Raw genomic sequence first — 20,424 nt, 5'->3', positions numbered from 1 at the left:
ACGGCTGACTTCATACAGGTGCATCCTACGAATATTCAGATTTCTCCGTCATGTTTGAACAGAAAGGAAGTGACAATTATCATCCCTCACCTCTGCCACGCCCACACAGTTACTTCGCTATAAAGTGTAATAATTTCCTATTGGTGCACGTTACCGACGTCCATTATGATAGGAGTGAACCCAGAAAGTTATACTGTATAAAGTTTAGACACTAATATCCATCATCAAGTGGACTGGCTGCGGGGTAGGGAACACGTAACTGTAATCTTACATTCAGCATATTGTAGACTCGAAGTCCGCGTTCGTCAGTCCTCAGAAAGATCCTCCGTTGTTTTTCACTTTCAAACTAGGCCTTAAATTAAGGACGTGTGTGCTACTCGTTCACTTCCCCCTTTCCTTATTACATCGTCACCAAGGACCAATTAGCAGCAGTTTAACATTGCACAGTATAATAATAATAATAATAATAATAATAATAATAATAATAATAATAATAATAATAATAATAATAATAATAATAAACTTCAGTTTACTAAACGGTTTTCCAGTTAATCGTCTCCCCGGGTGAGTTGGCTGTGCGGTTAGGGGTGCGCAGCTGTGAGCTTGAATCCGGGAGATAGTGGGTTTCGATCCCATTGTTGCCGAAAGACCTATCTGTGTCGGTGCGACGTAAAGCAAATTGTAAAAAAATCGTCTTCTATTTTAGTGGTTCTGTTAATGTCCATGTTAGATTAGCCTATCGCATTTAAAAAATTATTTTTCTATTTTGGTGTTGAATTAGGACTTGTCTATCTCCTTCTCTCAGCACTTTCTCGTTCAGATAAACCCCTGCTTTATTTTAATGCCGTGCACCATGCATATATTGGTACACCAACTGCATTTTGAACACACCGAGCCTAAGCGTAAAGTTACGTTGTAATCAGCAATCAGCTTGAGGGAGCCTCTGTGCTGTGATGAGTGCGGTTATTCTAATCATCATCATGCTCATCGTAGTGATTAATTCGCTGACGAGTGCATTAATGTTGCCGTTTGTGGCTTCTTGTGTGACTCCAGAGAACCACAAACGTTGCCGCACATCAAATATACCGAAGCTCCTTGTTGAAGGACCTCGCTATTGCTGAATAAGTTGCTGGCCCAAATCACGACGGCCGATGAGGTGCTACATCTTCACAGTTGTCGACGTTACAGTAATTTAGTACTTCTTCGTTACTTCATTGGTACAACCCACATTACGTTGTGCATTCTACAAGTTAACATAGAATCATCAGTCGCTTTGTTTGGCAACCAAAAGGGCGACCCATCAAATCCGTAATGCTCATGGTATTGGCCTCTTTCAAGATACTGAGGTATTTGCAAATTTCTTCTACTGTATTTTACTACAAGTATTCTTGTAAGATATTTTAAGGGCCTTCTGTAAATAGTTCCTACCACACATCAATAATAAAGTACTGATGTAACTACAGCATATTATATACTGTGTGTAACTTGGTTTAGACTTTGCGATCATGGTGGACGAAAACCCTCTTGACCAGATGACTAAAGGCCACACTAGTACGAGTACATCTAGTGTCTGTGTTACAGTAATATTTGTCGAGAACTGACCGTGCTTGATACAGGGCAGGGTTTCCATGATCGAAAGACCTGTCTCGTTGAGTTTAATATTTTCATCACACCATCTTTTGACTGATTTTCCTGTTATAATTTAGATTGCACTCATTTCTGCTTTTCTGTGTTCGCTATATGGAGACTCCCAAGTATCACTTTTCTGATCCGGTGAGAGATTTCCCTCTACATGTGTCGCTTCCTCAGGATGGTTTTAGCTGTTCACGACTGTGTTCCTCCTCGATGTCCTCAACTGTGATGGCAGGATGATCTTCATCCCAGTTTCTCGCCGATAATCGTGATACGGAACAATTCTCGCATGCTCGGTCAGAATAACGTTCGCATCATTAGCATCTCTGTGGCGTGTATTTGCTGATCATATCCTATCTGCCTTCCTCAGCATTCGGTGCCATGCACGAAGGCAGAATATATAGGCATGTATAAGCTTTCATGTTCCATCAAGTTTCTATATAGCTTGTTAAATCGTAAATTACTTCTGAGAGATACTATTCTACTGTTTCATGTTAGAACCTTGTAGCCGTACAACAATCGAACCCCGAATCCAAGCGACATTTCATATATTGTAATAAAAATATAAATCACGAATATGCCAATCATATACAGTAGTTATAGGACGACACTAGTAATGTATTTATTGGATAATACTTAATGTAATATGGTGATATTATAGCATAAATGTACAATATTATAAAGGCTTAAGTCTCCAATAAAAACTCAGTGTAAAGATAGCTATTAGTGTTTCAGCAAGGAAAGCCTGTTGAAAACAAGTCATACAGTTGGAGCTTACAAATGTCCCATACGACTTTCAACCTTTCTCTTGATCATTTAAAACCAAGAAATGTTTGTGTATTCACATGGGCCAAGGGTGCGCTTGGTATCTACGGACTTTAAACTAAGCCACGTGGTGTATAAACCCACTATTCAAGAGTGCGCACACCTGTAGCTTCTTTCATATTGATATATTCAGATTCAGGTTGAGATTCATATTTAACGGGCTTATGTGAATGACGTTCTGTTGTGACAGTCAAGGATTGTCTGTTTGCTCTTGAGACACTGTTGTAAGTACAAAGTCAGTACTGTGTATGTAGGACGTTCATTTAACATATTCTTGATAAAATATTCCATTTATTGGATTATTAGTGCATCAAGTGTTAGAAGCGATTTTTGAAGTTCTACTATAGTTGTACATTTGAATGGACACCAGTTCATTATATGAGTTTATATTATGAGATTCAGCGGTGGTCTGATTAGTGCGACTGATAGATATATAAATTAGAAGAGTTTATTAAAAACAGCTTTGGAAAATCCGTCCGTCCAACTGTTCTAGTGGACCGATTTGCTTCATTTTTGTTTTATTTTCTCCGGAATTACCTGCCGATGAATCACGATATATTTATAGGTCAGTAAGTTCAGCCAACTTTAAGTAGCCATAAAATCAAATCATTAAATGGTAACTCCACCAATTGCAGGCGAAGGCTTAAACTAGCCCGCAATACAATTTGTACTTGGCAGGTCGCTAAGCTACTAACACTCATTAATATTCTGAATTATTATGTGATTTTCATCCTTAATAATGTGATTGCTTGCAGCCATGTTTGATTACTACCTTTCAAGTCACGGAGTATACATTTCCTCTTACCAAGGAAGAATTCCGCGGTGAATGGCTCAGGCGGTTAAGGCGCTGGCCTTCTAACCCCAACTTGGCAGGTTCGATCCTGGCTCAGTCCGGTGGTATTTGAAGGTGGTGAAATACGACAGCTTCGTGTCGGTAGATTTACTGGCACGTAACAGAACTCCTGCGGGACTAAATTTCGGCACCTCGGCGTCTCCGAAGACCATAAAAGTAGTTAGTGGGACGTAAAGCAAATATTATTATTATTATTATTATTATTATTATTATTATTATTATTATTATTATTATTATTATTATTATTATTACCAAGGAAGAATACTATTCCCACTGAGCACGATAGCTGTAGTCGCTTAAGTGCGGCCAGTATCCAGTATTCGGGAGATAGTGGGTTCGAACTCCACTGTCGGCAGCCCTGAAGATAGTTTTCCGTCGTTTTCCATTTTCACACCAGGCAAATGCTGGGTATGTACCTTAATTAAGGCCACGGCCGCTTCCTTCCATGTCCTAGGCCTTTCCTGTCCTATCGTCGCCACAAGACCTATCTGTGTCGGTGCGACGTAAAGCCAATAGTAAAGAAAAATACTATTCCGAGCTCTAATCTTTCACAGCTTCCAAATATATTCAACAGATGGCAGAACGTTCCTAATAACTTACATGCCGCTAAGAGAAATAAGTCTACGTACAAACAGACCACATCATGACGCACGCCCTAGACATTATATGGGAACACCTATCAAAGGAAAACCTAGCTGCATTAGAAAGAATGAAGGCCATGCATCTTAAAGTTCTCTGCCTGAAATAACACGCTCCTTCCAGACTAATTTGTGAGCTCATAAGACAACCGTTCTATATAGAACTGTGTTTAAACATACCATTGCCTTCTAGACACAATATCAAGCTTTACATCATGAACTACTGGGGGAAAAAGTGAATATATGGAGATGGCATGATGGCGTCAGAATGGATCAATTTTGACTACGAACTACGGCATACCATAACGTGCTTCTAATTAAATGTTCATCAAACCATTGTAAAAGCCAGGCAAAACATTATGACTACGACAGGTATATAAAGACGAGTTATCTGATCTATCTAGAACGAGTGCTGCGGAGTCTTCTAGTCTATGTTAATGAAAAAACTTAATTGCGTTAGTCTCTTTCATGCGATGGCAAATGTTAGAAATATGGTATTCCTGCACTCAAATATCATCGTGTACATATATTCCGTGGCTGTAAAATATACGTAACTGCCTGTTATCTCTTTCAGACCGAGTACGCACAATTGTGCGGGTTCGTATTTTAGTTATCCCTGGCCGTAGTTGATGTTTTTTCGGCGCTAGACCGGACTGCAGTGATTGTGCGGGACACGTGGCGTGTATTTCAATTGCTTTTAGTATGGGCTTGACCGCCAGGGTGAAGGAAGAAGAGTTTAAAAAGCACAGTTGATCGGCGAGATGACGGGAAGCAGTAGTGCCAAAATTAAGTATTTATTTATTGCATGAATATTAATCTAGAAGCTTTACTGAATACCGGAATATATTCAATGAAGTGTGTACATTGGTTAGTGAACGTAAATTTTGCAGATACATCATCGTATGTCAGGGCCTCTCAGGGTGCATGCGCGTGGTGCATGCACTGTGCACGGTGCAAGAGACGACTTGGCTTGGTTGACCAGAGTGCAGACCCCCCACTCCTCGATTTGGAGCAATAGCGCTTACTCTCTCTTTCCTCACGCCTGTCTCGCTCGCTCCGCCTGTCTCCCTCTGCCCCACTTGCGCCGTAGCGCTCCAAATCCAAGCTGACTTGAGCCGAGCATAGGCGAGTTGAGCCGAGCTTAGCCGAGTAGCCCAGAGACGAAGCGTTGATCCGAGCCATGCCGAGCGGCAGCGATGCACAGTGCACGGAGCTCTTGCGCTTCTATCTGCACGCGTGAGATTTTGGGCGTTTGAGAGGCCCTGTCGTATGTGATATAACGAGGTTTTGAATTTTGATACGCATAACTGTGTGGGTCCTGCTTTTCGGATGTTAGTTTTTATTTTGTAAAATAAACTATCAATATGTGTATTGAGGAGCATTTTAGTAAGTTTTTGACATACAAACAAAAATTCACACCTCCAGTTTTCTTTCAGGTCTGAAAGGGGTATGTGACTACTAACATTAATTTGATTCCAGTGTCTCGGTAAAGGTAAAGTACATACATACATACATTATCATTATAGACTGATATGCCTTTCAGCGTTCAGTCTGCAAGCTTCTGAGAATTTACTAAACGTCGCCACAATCCTCGATTTGCAACTAGTGTTGTGGCCTCATTTAGGTCTATACCTCTTATCTTTAAATCGTTAGAAAACGAGTCTAACCATCGTCCTCTTGGTCTCCCTCTACTTCTCTTACCCTCCATAACAGAGTCCATTATTCTCCTAGGTAACCTATCCTCCTCCATTCGCCTCACATGACCCCACCACCGAAGCCGGTTTATGCGTACAGCTTCATCCATCGAGTTCATTCCTAAATTAGCCTTTATCTCCTCATTCCGAGTACCATCCTGCCATTGTTCCCACCTGTTTGTACCAGCAAACATTCTTGCTACTTTCATGTCTGTTACTTCTAACTTATGAATAAGATATCCTGAGTCCACCCAGCTTTCGCTCCCGTAAAGCAAAGTTGGTCTGAAAACAGACCGAAGTAAAGATAGTTTCGTCTGGGAGCTGACTTCCTTCTTACAGAATACTGCTGATCGCAACTGCGAGCTCACTGCATTAGCTTTACGACACCTTGATTCAATCTCACTTACTATATAACCATCCTGGGAGAACACACAACCTAAAAACTTGAAATTATCGACCTGTTCTAGCTTTGTATCACCAATCTGACATTCAATTCTGTTGAATTTCTTACCTACTGACATCAATTTAGTCTTCGAGAGGCTAATTTTCATACCATACTCATTGCACCTATTTTCAAGTTCCAAGATATTAGACTGCAGGCTTTCGGCACAGTCTGCCATTAAGACCAAGTCGTCAGCATAGGCCAAACCGCTCACTACATTTCCACCTAACTGAATCCCTCCCTGCCATTTTATACCTTTCAGCAGATGATCCATGTAAACTACGAACAGCAAAGGTGAAAGATTGCAGCCTTGTCTAATCCCTGTAAGTACCCTGAACCAATAACTCATTCTACCATCAATTCTCACTGAAGCCCAATTGTCAACATAAATGCCTTTGATTGATTTTAATAATCTACCTTTAATTCCTTAGTCCCCCAGTATGGCGAACATCTTTTCCCTCGGTACCCTGTCATATGCTTTCTCTAGATCTACGAAACATAAACACAACTGCCTATTCCTCTCGTAGCATTTTTCAATTACCTGGCGCATACTGAAAATCTGATCCTGACAGCCTCTCTGTGGTCTGAAACCACACTGGGTTTCATCGAACTTCCTCTCAACGACTGATCGCACCCTCCCTTCCAAGATGCCAGTGAATACTTTGCCTGGTATACTAATCAATGAGATACCTCGATAGTTGTTGCAATCCTTCCTGTTCCCTTGCTTATAGATAGGTGCAATTACTGCTTTTGTCCAATCTGAAGGTACGTTACCAACACTCCACGCTAATTTTACTACTCTATGAAGCCATTTCATCCCTGCCTTCCCACTATACTTCACCATTTCAGGTCTAATTTCATCTATTCCTGCTGCCTTATGACAATGGAGTTTATTTACTATCCTTTCCACTTCCTCAAGCATAGTTTCACCAACATCATTTTCCTCCTACCCATGAGCTTGGCTGTTTGCAACACCACCATGATGATTTCCTTTTACATTGAGAAGTTGTTCAAAATATTCCCTCCACCTCTCCAGTGATTCCCTGGGATCTATTATGAGTTCACCTGAATTGCTCAAAACACTGTTCATTTCCTTTTTCCCTCCCTTCCTAAGATTCTTTATTACTGTCCAGAAAGGTTTTCCTGCTGCTTGACCTAGCCTTTCCAGGTTATTACCAAAATCTTCCCATGACTTCTTTTTGGATTCAACAACTATTTGTTTCGCTCTGTTTCTTTCATCTACGTACAAATCCCTGTCTGCCTCGGCCCTTGTTTGGAGCCATTTCTGATAAGCCTTCTTTTTACGTTTACAGGCTGTTCTCACTTAATCATTCCACCAAGATGTTCGCCTTTTCCCATCTTTACACACAGTTGTTCCTAGGCATTCCCTTGCTGTTTCTACTACAGCATCTCTGTATGCCACCCATTCACTTTCTAAATCCTGAACCTGCTTACTGTCTACTGTTCGAAACTTCTCACTAATCATATCCATGTACTTCTGTCTAATTTCCTCGTCCTGGAGATTTTCTGCCCTTATTCGTTTGCAGACAGATTTCACTTTCTCTACCCTAGGCCTAGAGATACTTAGTTCACTACAGATCAGATAGTGTTCTGTATCATCGAAAAATCCACGAAAAACTCGTACATTCCTAACAGGTTTCCCGAATTCGAAGTCGGTTAAGATATAGTCTATTATGGATCTGGTACCCCTAGCCTCCCATGTGTAGCGGTGAATAGCCTTATGCTTGAAGAATGTATTCGTAATAGCTAAACCCATACTAGCACAGAAGTCCAGCAAACGTTTCCCATTCCCATTAGCTTCCATATCTTCCCCACATTTACCAATCACCCTTTCGTATCCTTCAGTTCTATTCCCAACTCTCGCGTTGAAATCGCCCATTAGCATTATTCTATCCTTGCTGTTGACCCTGACCACGATGTCACTCAATGCTTCATAAAACTTGTCAACTTCATCCTCATCTGCACCCTCACATGGTGAATACACGGACACAATTCTAGTCCTAATTCCTGCAACTGACAAATCTACCCACATCATTCGCTCATTTACGTGCCTAACAGAAACTATGTTGCGTGCAATGGTATTCCTGATAAAGAGCCCTACCCCAGACTCTGCCCTTCCCTTTCTAACACCCGTCAAGTACACTTTATAATCTCCCACCTCTTCCTCATTATCTCCCCTTACCCGAATATCACTTACTCCTAGCACATCCAAATGCATCCTCTTTGCTGACTCAGCCAGTTCCACCTTCTTTCTTCCATAAGCCCCATTAATATTGATAGCTCCCCATCGAATTCCATTTCGTTCGCCAAGTTGTTTCCAAGGAGTCCCTCGCCTGTCAAATGGGAGTGGGACTCCACTACTCCCATAGGTCCGAGGCTTGCTTAAAGTGTTCTGAGCTCGGTAAATTCATGAAGCAGGATGCTGCCCTACTTGCACATAGTCCAAGTGAGGATCTCTCCTCTAACGGGTTATGGACCACCGGTGAATTGTATAGTCCTAGCCGCCTGAGCACAAGGAGGGCCACGACTCAGAATATGTCCGAGATGCCCACTCCCATTCCATAGCAACTGGTATCCCGACTCTCAGGACCACTTACTAGGCCACTCAGCCGTTGCCCATGGTTCACGAACTAGGACGTGACTACAGTAACCCACAAACATGAACCATTAAAGGTAAAGTTTCTCAAAATAAATTAAAAGCATTTTTAATCGGAATTATAGGAATATAGGCAAATACATGTTTCTAAAGTCAATTTAGGCTCTATAGGACTATTTATGAAACACAATCTTAAATTCGGGAATCCGTAAACCATTCTCCCCGGACGTCGTTTCCTCAAAAATCTCCCGCAGTGCACGCCCGCAGTCTGTGTCACGAGTAAAAACAAAGTGTCAGCTTCCAAGTCGTCTTTACTTAAAAGGTTACATTTTCATCGAATGGTAAAATTATATTGTTTTATATTTCCTCCTGAAGAGTTATTATAAATTCAGCAAAACAAAAATGGTATTGTAATTTATAAATGCGTATTAAAATACGTGCAATTGAAGCTGCCTACGACATATTTTAAAACCATTTCTTAAAATTTAAGAGCCTATTTTAGGGAACTGCAGTAATTCTATAAGCACCCAGTAATTTGAGGTCTTATTATTATTAACGAGAAGCAAAAGTAGACAAACTGCTCTATTAGTACAAGCAGTACCGGTATTTCAACATTTCATTTTCATTGGTTTAATGTACGAAGTGGGTCTCTCCCATTTCACTTCAACATTTTTACATGTTAATGCTCAGTGAGTCTCCGTGACTCAGGCGGCAGTGCGGTGGCCCCTCACCGCTGGGTTCCGTGCTTCAAATCCCGGTCACTCCATGTGAGATTTGCGCTGGACAAAGCGGAGGCGGGACAGGTTTCTCTCCGGGTACTCCGGTATTCCCTGTCATATTTCATTTCAGCAACACTCTCCAATATCATTTCATTTCATTTGTCAGTCATTGCCCAAGAGGAGTGCGATAGGGTTCAGCAGCCGGAACAGTTCCTATCCTCATCGCTAGGTGCGGGCTTCAATCATTCCATTCCTGACCCGGTCGAATGACTGGAAACAGGCTGGGGATTTTCATTTTCACTGCTCAGTATTTGTTTTCCTGGGTGCCATTAAGTTACAAATTTTTTAGGAAAATTTTGTCCTGATCAAAGGCAAGCACATTTCTCTTGCGAACTCTCGTTTTCTCTAGTCCACTTCCGTGATAAGCGTGCGCACATTGCCTGCACTGTGCAAACTGCGTCATTATGTGAGCTGTTTATCAACCTTGGATACGGTCAAGAGTTCAATGGCATCCCCAGTAGAGGTATTCCAACGACACGCCCAAACGAGAACAAAAGAAAGGGCAATGTCCACCCTGCGTGCAGAGAACAACTGTACCGCAGACCAGGAATTCTCAGTCTATGGCTCGTGTACCATTGATGATATGAAAGCGTAAACAAGCAGGCGCGGAACGAAGCACAGCGTAAACTTAAAAATTAGCGTAGAGAGGTCCACTTTAATGGGCAAACTTTGTAAGATACAGCAAGATGGAGCGACAGCACGAAACACAAGGCGACAATTTGTTAGAACCTTAATGTTTTCTGCATTTCTCTGTGGTTGTGGAACTTACGCGATCAAAATAAGAGAAAACAATCGTATAGATGCATCTGAAATGTGGTGATAGAAGAAAATAGTTCAAATTCCATGGACCAAGGAAATGGGAATACGGAAAAGGCCCTCCACTATGATGGATCAGAGGATTTTAAACCTCTTTTACTATATACAGGACTTTATTTTTAACTCTTGACCGATGACAGAGAGGTTTCCTTCTCCACTGCCAGCCGTGCCATGGCACCGGTTCTGTCCTGCCAGCCGCGCCATGGGACCGGTTCTGTCCTGTAGCCTGCGATGGCAAGTGCTCAAGCGAAGTTCGAAGCCCTGGATTGTTCATTTGAAAAGATGCTTTCTTTACAGCAGCACATCTTCGTGTGTAAAAAAGTGTTTTAAATACGAATCAGCTTGTCGGGGGCGTGTTAAATTTGTTCGTACGTTTCCTGGTGAGATGAAGCGCCACATTCTGGAACAGCAATTCACAAGATTGTGAATCAATTTGACAGTATCGCCTCTGCGGTGTTGTGGTTGCTGTGATTAGCTGCCATCCGCGGAGACCCGCGTTCGATTCCAGGCTTTGGCACGAAATGTGAATAGCGGTACGTTGGCTGGAACGGGGTCCACTCAGTATAGGGAGTTCAATTCACACCTCAATCATCCTCGAAGTGGTTTTCCGTCGTTTCCTCTTCTCCTCCAGACAAATGCCGGGATGGTACCTAACTTAAGGCCATGGCCGCTTCCTTCCCAGTTCTTTGCCCATCCCTTCCAATCTTCCCACCCTATACAAGGAACATGTTCAGCATAAGAGTTGACGGCGCCTGGGCGAGGTACTGGTCCTCCTCCTCAGTTGTATCCCCGCTAAAATGTCTCTCACTTCAGGGCACTGCCCTTGAGGCGGTAGAGGTGGAATCCCTCGCTGAGTCTGGGGTAAAACCAACCCTGGAGGGTAAACAGATTAAATTTTTAAAATTCAAATCAAAATTTGACAGTTTTCGACAGTGGAAGGCGATAAACGCAAACGAACCGTTTTAAGAGGGGAAAAAGCTGGACGAAATTCGCTCAAGTCTTGAACAATCTCCGAATATATACCTCCTGAAATTGCATAACAGATAAGGGTGTCGGGTTTTTCCGCACACAAATGTAAGTTTGTATTGTATTTTATTGTATACACAGTTTGTCCGCCACTGTGGTGTAGTGGTTAGTGTGATTAGCTACCACCCCCGGAGGCCCGGGTTCGATTCCCGGCTCTGCCACGAAATTTGAAAAGTGGTACGAGGGCTGGAACGGGGTCCACTCAGCCTCGGGAGGTGGATTCGATTCCCACCTCAGCTATCCTGGAAGTAGTTTTCCGTAATTTCCCACTTCTCCTCCAGTGCCGCGATGGTACCTAATTTAAGGCCACGGCCGCTTCCTTCCCCCTTCCTTGTTTATCCCTTCCAATCTTCCCATCCGCCCACAAGGCCAATGTTCAGCATAGCAGGTAAGGTACTGTTCATCCTCCATAGTTGTATCCCCCGATCGAGAGTCTGAAGCTCCAGGACACTGCCCTTGAGATGATAGAGGTGGGATCCCTCACTGAGTCCGAGGGAAAGACCGACCCTGGAGGGTAAACAGATAAAGAAGAAAAAGATGAAGTATACACAGTATTTGAATCGGGGAGAGAGAGTGCGCGCTGCACGCACGCATTATGGCGGAGAGGCAAAAGAATCGGTCAAGTGTTAAAAATAAAGCCTTATAATTGGGCGGAAGGAAGGCAACTTGGAAAAGTTAATGGAAAAATGTCAAGGGAGAAGTCCAGCCAAAAAATGGATAACTAATTTTTAAGAAATCTCTCACTTGCCTCTTAGAAACCCTATGCGGGAAGTGGAGTCATCAATAGTCTGTGACAAATGGATAGCGTTTTGGCCTCGATAGGCTGCTCAGCGGTTGCTATCCTGTAGAGCTGCGCCATTCAGTCAATGCACAACGCTCCGCGGTAAACATCACTTGCACCAAACTGGCGTATACATACTTCGTTATAATGGCCACAACAGAAAGCGCTTCCTACTGGACAGAGACTATCTCATATTATGTGAGCAAATGTATGTGATTACGGTGCAAAGGCATGATCTTAACAACGCGGAAGAGAGAAAGAATGGTTTTAAAAATTCGTGCAGTACGCTCCTCTGGATTACCAGGTTGAGAAAATAAAATATCTTGAACATTCTAAGACTTAGGAAACATCTAATTCACATGTGCAATATTCTGCTTCATCTTCCGCCATTTCTTCTTCGGTGACATAGCTACGTTGGAAGTCGACTGTTAATAACTGTAACTCATAAAAGAGTGGAGGTATCGACTAACCAGTTTGGATTTTACCTTGCAGCTCCCTCTATGTACCAGAGCTAGAGATTTCGCGATACCACGTCCAGACTCAGCTGTGATAGCGGGAATTTGGGAATGGAGTAAAGAAAATAATTTGGCACTCCATGCCGTACGAAGTCTAGTGTTAAATTTGGTGTTTATCCGATTAAATTAATTAAAATTCACACATAGATCACGCAATACATATTCTGGTTTTCTGGCATGTGGTGGGGTAAAAGGCAACGTCAAAATTTACGTAGGCCTACTGGAAGCCTGAATAGAGTCAAATGAAAATGGCTGCAATACTGAAGCTGAGTTATTGTTATTATTATTATTATTATTATTATTGTAACGTGTTGGTAGGTGGATAATTGAAAACACACACGTTCTCATCATCAGACCACGTAGGCTGAGTGGACCTTAAACCAGTCCTCATATTCAGAGAAAAAACCGTAACCTGATCGGGAATTGAACTCGAAGCCTCCGGATAAGACACAAGCTCGCTACCTCTAGACCGCGGGCGAGCGTAGAGAGAGGCGTCAGGAGTTTCATTGCGATTATTAATAATAATGTTATTGTCATTTCTGTCGATACTTCGCGCGATGTTGTTGGAGAGGAGCCCGTTCCTTTTTCAGTGCTGTTTTCAGCTCCTGCTAGGTAAGGGAATTCTAACTGAAGTGCTCTCCAGTGTGCTTGAAGTTCGGAGGAGTGAGCCAAGGTTGCTTGAGCAAAGATAAAAAGAAGTGTGAGGTAATTGGCTACTAGCTCTAAAGCAGCAAGCGAAGAACTGACGGTAGTAGCGAACTTAATGTGTAATGTAGAGGTCCTTTTAAGTTATTTATGTATAATAATTACAAAATGTACCATGGTGTCACACTCCCTGGTTGAGTATTTACCATTCTAGTAGTCACACCATAACAATTTCCGACTGTGTCGTATGATGCGGACTGCTATGTGTAACTCCCAGTGGTGTATACTGCGATGAAGACGTGGATTACCACTAGACTGAGGTTACCCCTTTTCGATAGTTGGCTTTGTGAACGTCAAGCCTTAAGCGTTTTGAGCCACCGGAGTAGCCGGCTGTGTTGTCAGTGCTGTTTCACAATCCACTGCTCTGACCACTGCTACAGTCAATACTCAACACTTGATCAGTGGAAATTGTAGCGTAGGTTTTAGTTAATGAATGTCCTTACCAAATTAATTCCGGCTTTGTGACTAAATGGGTAGAATGCTTGCCTTTGTTACGATGACCCCGGTTCAGTTCTCGGAATCAACCTCCTCCTGCTTTTAATTCTGCTGGCTTGGGAACTGGGTGTTTATGACATCCTCGCCATTCATTTCATTCTCATTAGGTCCACATCAAGTCTTTTCAGAGGCTATGCACTATTATTATTATTATTATTATTATTATTATTATTATTATTATTATTATTATTATTATTATTATTATTATTATTATTATTATTATTATTATTATTATTACTACATTAACATGTTCCATTCTACAGCGTTACAAACGGTCGTACCCGTCGTTCACTGGTTTATTAACTTCCTCGGTAGATGTGTGTTGGTGTCCGAACCATGATCACGCGTTCGATTCCAAACAAAAGAAGATTCTTTCGGACTGCATTTCATTTTAGCAGATGTACGTATAAGAAAAAAAATTTATATTCTTCCTGTAACAGCAGATATTGCAGTGTCTTCCTACAAGGATATAGAAGTATAGGGGAGGGAAATATCAGCACTCTGTTATCTATATAATTAAGACAAAAGTATAATGGTGAGGAAGTACAGTATATACGATTCTTGCTCTCTCCCTCCCTGGTTAACAGTGGAGAACTGACGGAGCGAAGCTTAATCCTTCCAACCTCCCGGTCCCCGCACCCAGCCGACATACAGCAGCAAGCCGCGGATGATGGGTCGAGGGGAGAGGGACATAGTCTGGACTGCAATGTCAGCCCCCGATGACTTGCACTCAGAAATACTAGGGACGTTTCTTCTCATTACTTTCAAGTTTTTTTAAAAATAGAACAACATGTCAGAATCTTACACTATAATATGCTTTACCTTTCCATCGTTCACATTTGAAGTTTGAGCTTCACCAATAGCCCTGGTAGCCCTCAGGATACGCCACTGGTAACTCCTCTGCCACAGGGCGTGGGGTTTCTTTCTTTTTAAGCGCTCCAATAACTCATAAGTCTTACGATACAATGACACATGGCAATATCTCCCACGGCTGGCGTTGTGTCATTCTCGTTGGGAGACTCGCTTTACAAAAGCTGCAACAGGTTATAAAGGTCACACGAAATTTATTATTATTTCAAGTCCGGCCCTATCGTTGAATGGCCAGTGAAGACTTGTCGCGGGATCGATCCCGACCGGATCGGAAATTTTAGACGTGTCTGTGAATACTCCGCTCGCTCTCTCTCTCTCTCTCTCTCGGGATGGGTCTTAGCGTTCCTCCCTACGTCACACAAACATCCACCACAGAATACATTTCTCTGGATATTATTGTCGTCAGAGAAACTACGCTAAATCGATAAATACCGTCACTAACAATAACTGGCGAAAGGCCAGGAGGAACAACAAGAGGAGAATATCATCAGCTTCATTGTCGTCGTCGTCAATATTATTATTATTATTGCTTCAGCTGCCTCTGTGGATAAGTGGTAGAGTGTCGGCCTCCGGATCATAAGAGAGCGGGTTCAAACCCAGCAGTGTTAGTCGGATTTTTAAAGGGTGGAAAAAATTTCTTCGACACTCCATGCCGTACAATTTCGGCATGTAAAAGGTCTCCGGTGACACATTTGGTGTTTACCCGACAAAATTAATTAAATATCAGCCACAGACGCCCAAGAGAGTTTCGGTTTACTCGGTCTGCCATCTAGTGGGCCTAGAGTAAAACGGAACGTCAAAATTGACGAGCAGACAGCCAGATGGTGTCAAATTCAAATGTCTGCATACGGCAGCTGGGGCCATATGATGATTATTATTATTATTATTATTATTATTATTATTATTATTATTATTATTATTATTATTATTATTATTATTATTATTATCATTATTATTATTATTCAGGTTGCGGCGATTTACAATCTCTTGTATTATATTGATATATGCTATATAGATCCTATAACGTGAGAACTTCGCCAGTTCTCTCTTAGCCTCTCAAGCTCGCTGTGTTGTACCGTAAAACAATAATCACCACTATCAACTGTACTTAAATTTTCACTACCTATCATCTTTTCACACCAGTAGCGTAAACGTGATGAAATACCGAAACCCGTGAGATCTTTGAAGTTAAACAACATTCGTCCTGTTCGCCACTTGGATGTATAGGTCGCATATTGTTGACTAGGAGAGGAAGAGAAAGTACTGACTGTTTACCCTACGAAACTCCTGCTAAAGATGAGTGATCAGTGGTTCCTGGTCTAGTGAGGGCACCTACGTCCAGATTTGGATAAAGCATTAGATTATTATTATTATTATTATTATTATTATTATTATTATTATTATTATTATTATTATTATTATTATTTATTTTGTCATTGGCATAAAACGCAGCCTGTTATTATGCTTGATCTGGTCAACTGCCTATAAGCTATCATTTATCGCAAGAGAATGGGACTCTGTTAAAAATGCTAATCACCTCAAGCATCATACAGAAAATGAATGTTAGTTGCATCCAAGCAACATGCGTGAATCACCAAGAGTGAATGATGTACTTCTCACTGGTGTTTCACAGACACCTACGTACCAGAATCTTGTCCCGCAGAAGGTCTTTCACATGGCAAAAAAAAAAAACCTGTGAGCTTGCATCCGGGAGATAGTAGGTTCGAATCCCACTGTCGGCAGCCCTGAAAATGGTTTTCCGTGGTCTCCCATTTTCACACCAGGCAAATGCTGGGGTTGTACCTTAACTAAGGCCACGGCCGCTTCCTTCCAACTCCTAGGCCTTTCCTATCCCATCGTCGCCATAAGACCTATCTGTGTCGGTGCGACTTAAAGCCCCTAACAAAAATAAAAACCAAACCAAAAACCAAACCCCATGGCACTACAGCCCTTGAAGGGCCTTGGCCTACCAAGCGACCACTGCTCAGCCCGAAGACCTGCAGATTGCGAGGTGTCGTGTGGTCAGCACGACGAATTCTCTCGGCCGTTATTCTTGACTTCCTAGACCGGGGCCGCTATCTCACTGTCAGATAGCTCCTCAATTCTAATCACGTAGGCTGAGTGGACCTCGAACCAGCCCTCAGGTCCTGATAAAAATCCCTGACCTGGCCGGGAATCGAACCCGGGGCCTCCGGGTAAGAGGCAGGCACGCTACCCCTACACCACGGGGCCGGCACATGGCATTAAATCTATACATTGGACTCTTTGTCTTTTGTGATAAAGATGATATTTTCTAAACACTATTATCTGGTTCTTGTACTTATCCATTCCTTTATTTTAACTTTTAAAGAAACTATATATTTCTGATAGAATCAATGAGTATTAGTTTATGTTCCTTAAATAAATGTGCTTTAAGAGCCTGCTTTAAATCAGTCGTAAATTTGGGCCATATCTCAAAATAACTTCCTTGTAGTAAGAGAAAGATTGAAAAAGGCGTGGTTATCAAAAATGTTAGACAAACTTCCCACCGGAAGCCTTAGAGGGAGAGATAGTCTCCACTTGAGGGGCCAATGATCTAGATGTTAGGCCCCTTAGAACAATCACCATCAATATCACTCTTCACTTGTTATTCCATACCATGACTTTGAAACCGATAACACAGAGCTTTATAGGACTATTTGCTATCACTCGTGAGTTACCATCGTGTAAACAATGGTTTGTGCTTCGATATTATTCAGAAGTACAACGAACCACAAAAATAGACATTTAAGTAGGTTCTTTGTTATGAATAACGGAAGAGTCTCTAAAAATATCTCAACGTGTCAAATCGCCTGAGGTGAAACGCGTGGCAACCCGCCGAAGAGTGCGGTAGTCTGGGCTGCCTAGCGTGATTGTCAGCTGGTCGATACAACACACATAGCCCTGCTTACTCAGCGTTCTTTCCCGACATTACAGAGTTGTTCGGTAAGTGATTGCTGAAGCTCGGTTTGTAAATTTACTTCAAATCCTTCAACATTGAAATTTACAGAAGCGTGAGGCCACGTACCGTCCGACCGACCGCCCTGACACCCCCCACCCGCACTTCCCACTTACACTGCGTACATTCTACTAATCAATGAACCTCTTTTATTAGCAGGTAGCACAGTGTCCCCTTCTTCCGCCACGCCAATGAAGTCATCTATATATATATGGAATACCTATACTGTTTGCCATTCACAGTGATGTTAAGAAAACGAAAATGTTGTAACAGTTGAAATTGTTACCAGTTATTGATTCGTACGTCTTCTTCTTCTTCTGCTTAATAATAATAATAATAATAATAATAATAATAATAATAATAATACAATAAACCTCTCACGGCCACGACTTTTGTTAAAAGAAAAATACATTTCTATCAGCGAAGTTTTTGTCTTATATTCGTCATAACGGCATAGGTACACAGGCATATCTATCGAACTACGTACATCCTGACTTCTGTTGCCTTCCACAGACATGTTGAGAAAACGGAAGGTTTGAGAGACTTAACTGGTACCAGTTATGAGTTACAAGAACAATGTAATGATGACGATCATACTTGAATTGTTCAGTGAAAAATATTATTTCGGTGAAATGAATTAATCATTTTTCTTCCGTTCTGGGATTTATCTCTGTCGATAAGCACGAGATACAGCAGCCCACGTAGTGGCCATGGTCCTTTACGCGCCAACTCTACAGTTTGTGGTTATCCGCTTCGAGTCCCGTTCGCTGAAAGTATTTTCACCATCGGAATGCTGGCTGGCAGGGTATGGGAATTGGTCTTATACAATTCCTAATCACAAGAATGCGTGCCAACAGGCTGGATTAAATTACAAACATCTCCGCAGAGCTCATATGAAGTGAGGGCATATGACGCTGTTGATGGTGATTCTTTTAGATATTTGTATGTAGCTTGTCCCCCTCTGTGGTGTAGTGCTTAGTGCGATTAGCTGCCACCGTCGGATGCGCGGGTTCGATTCCCGGCTCTGCCACGAACTTTGAAAAGTGGTACGAGGGCTGAAACGGGGTCCACTCAGCCTCGGGAGGTCAACTGAGTAGAGGTGGGTTCAATTCCCACCTCAGCCATCCTGGAAGTGGCTTTCCGTGGCTCCCCACTTCTCCTCCAGACAAATGCCAGGATAGTACCTAACTTAAGAACACGGCCGCTTCTTTCCATCTTCCTTGTCTATCCCTTCCAATCTTCCCATCCCCCCGCAAGGCCCCTGTTCAGCATAGCAGATGAGGCCGCTTGGGCGGGGTACTGTTCATCCTCCCCTGTTGTATCCCGACCCAGAGTCTGAAGCTCCAGGACACTGCCCTTGAGGCGGTAGAGGTGGGATCCCTCACTGAGTCCGACGGAAAAACCGACCCTGAAGGGCAAACAAATAAAGAACTATGTAGCTTTATCAAGAGTACACAGATCCATAGACTAGAAAGTAAAACTCCGAGCTACAACTGCACTCAATATGGTTTGTAAAGAAATACTATAGTACCTGTTTTGGAAAGTGTAATTTTTATTCATAAGATATGGTTATAGTCCACTTACTTTATAGATAGTAGTGTCGACTGTCGACGACAGGCTTATGTACTAGTTAAATATAAGACGTTAACATCACCCTTTATCTATATACTTTTCTGTCCAGATCCCGCTGTCGTCAGCAGATAATTTTTTCGTGGTTTCTCATTTTCACACCAGGCAAATGTTGGGGCTGTACCTTAATTAAGGCCACGGCCACTTCCTTCCCACTCCTAACCCTTCCCTATACCATCGTCACCATCAGAACTATCTGTGTCGGTGTGACGTAAAGCAGACTGTAATAATATAATGTTTACACTTTTCCTTTTACCCTCAAGGATTCCCTCTGGGAATTACACCTTGCGAGCACAGTGGGGTCCCTACCAGGCATAGCGTGGTTTTTAATTACTTGACCAACTAGTTTTATGTGCTAAGTGACATCATGCTGCCACGTTTTCAAAGAACACAAGGACTCGTACGAGAAGATAGACAAGTGACTGCAATCCATGGCCTGCTTATCAACAGTGAAGTTCTTCATCTCAGCCGATATTCCCAATCCCATAAACACAGGAAATAGCAGGTATCCGTCACGCCGCGTCTACTTATTCCAAGGAAGAAAGACTGGTTATCAATATCATACACCAATACTTGATGTTCGTTCATCAAACGTTAATCCTTATTCTAACAACATAACCTAGACTACATTCAGCAGGATCAGATACGGCTAGGAAACTTGCGTTAGCTCTTTATTTAATAGGGGTGGGGTTGATAAATCCATAATCCGCAGTGTAACTGCGTAACACTGTTCAGACAGATCATCCCATTATTGGGAATGTTTCTTGAAGGTTCACGGTGGAAACTGGCTGGGAAGTCTATTCATTCCTCGAAATTTACGCTTATTTTGCCAATCCATCCATTCTTCAAAGAGTCAAAACTCCTGTCCAGTTTACTGTTACGTGGGGACGTTTATCTAGTGTACTTCCCCTTAAAATAATAACAGCCACTCGTCTGGTGAACACAGACGTTTTTATAGTTTATAGATTTACAGCTGCTTTTCATCTTCTTGTATATACTGTACGTATACAATAACAGCCTGTACCTGCGGCTCAGCACGCATCGACCAGGTCTTGCGAATCGAAGCTATTACGTACTTTGAGTTACGTAAAAAAATCATTAAGTGGAACATAATAGTATACCAGCTTTAG

At 42.2% G+C, this 20,424-nt stretch overlaps 1 protein-coding gene across 2 annotated transcripts in view; it reads left to right on the top strand.

The window, feature by feature from the left end:
- The window catches only part of LOC136877515 (anoctamin-7), an 865,825-nt gene that overhangs the window by 453,700 nt on the left and 391,701 nt on the right, over positions 1-20,424 (top strand). The window lies entirely within an intron of this gene.

The sequence above is a fragment of the Anabrus simplex genome, chromosome 7 (genome assembly GCF_040414725.1).
Source record: "Anabrus simplex isolate iqAnaSimp1 chromosome 7, ASM4041472v1, whole genome shotgun sequence".
Classification (NCBI taxonomy): Eukaryota; Metazoa; Arthropoda; class Insecta; order Orthoptera; family Tettigoniidae; genus Anabrus; species Anabrus simplex.
This window is presented reverse-complemented; position numbering and strand designations above follow the sequence as displayed.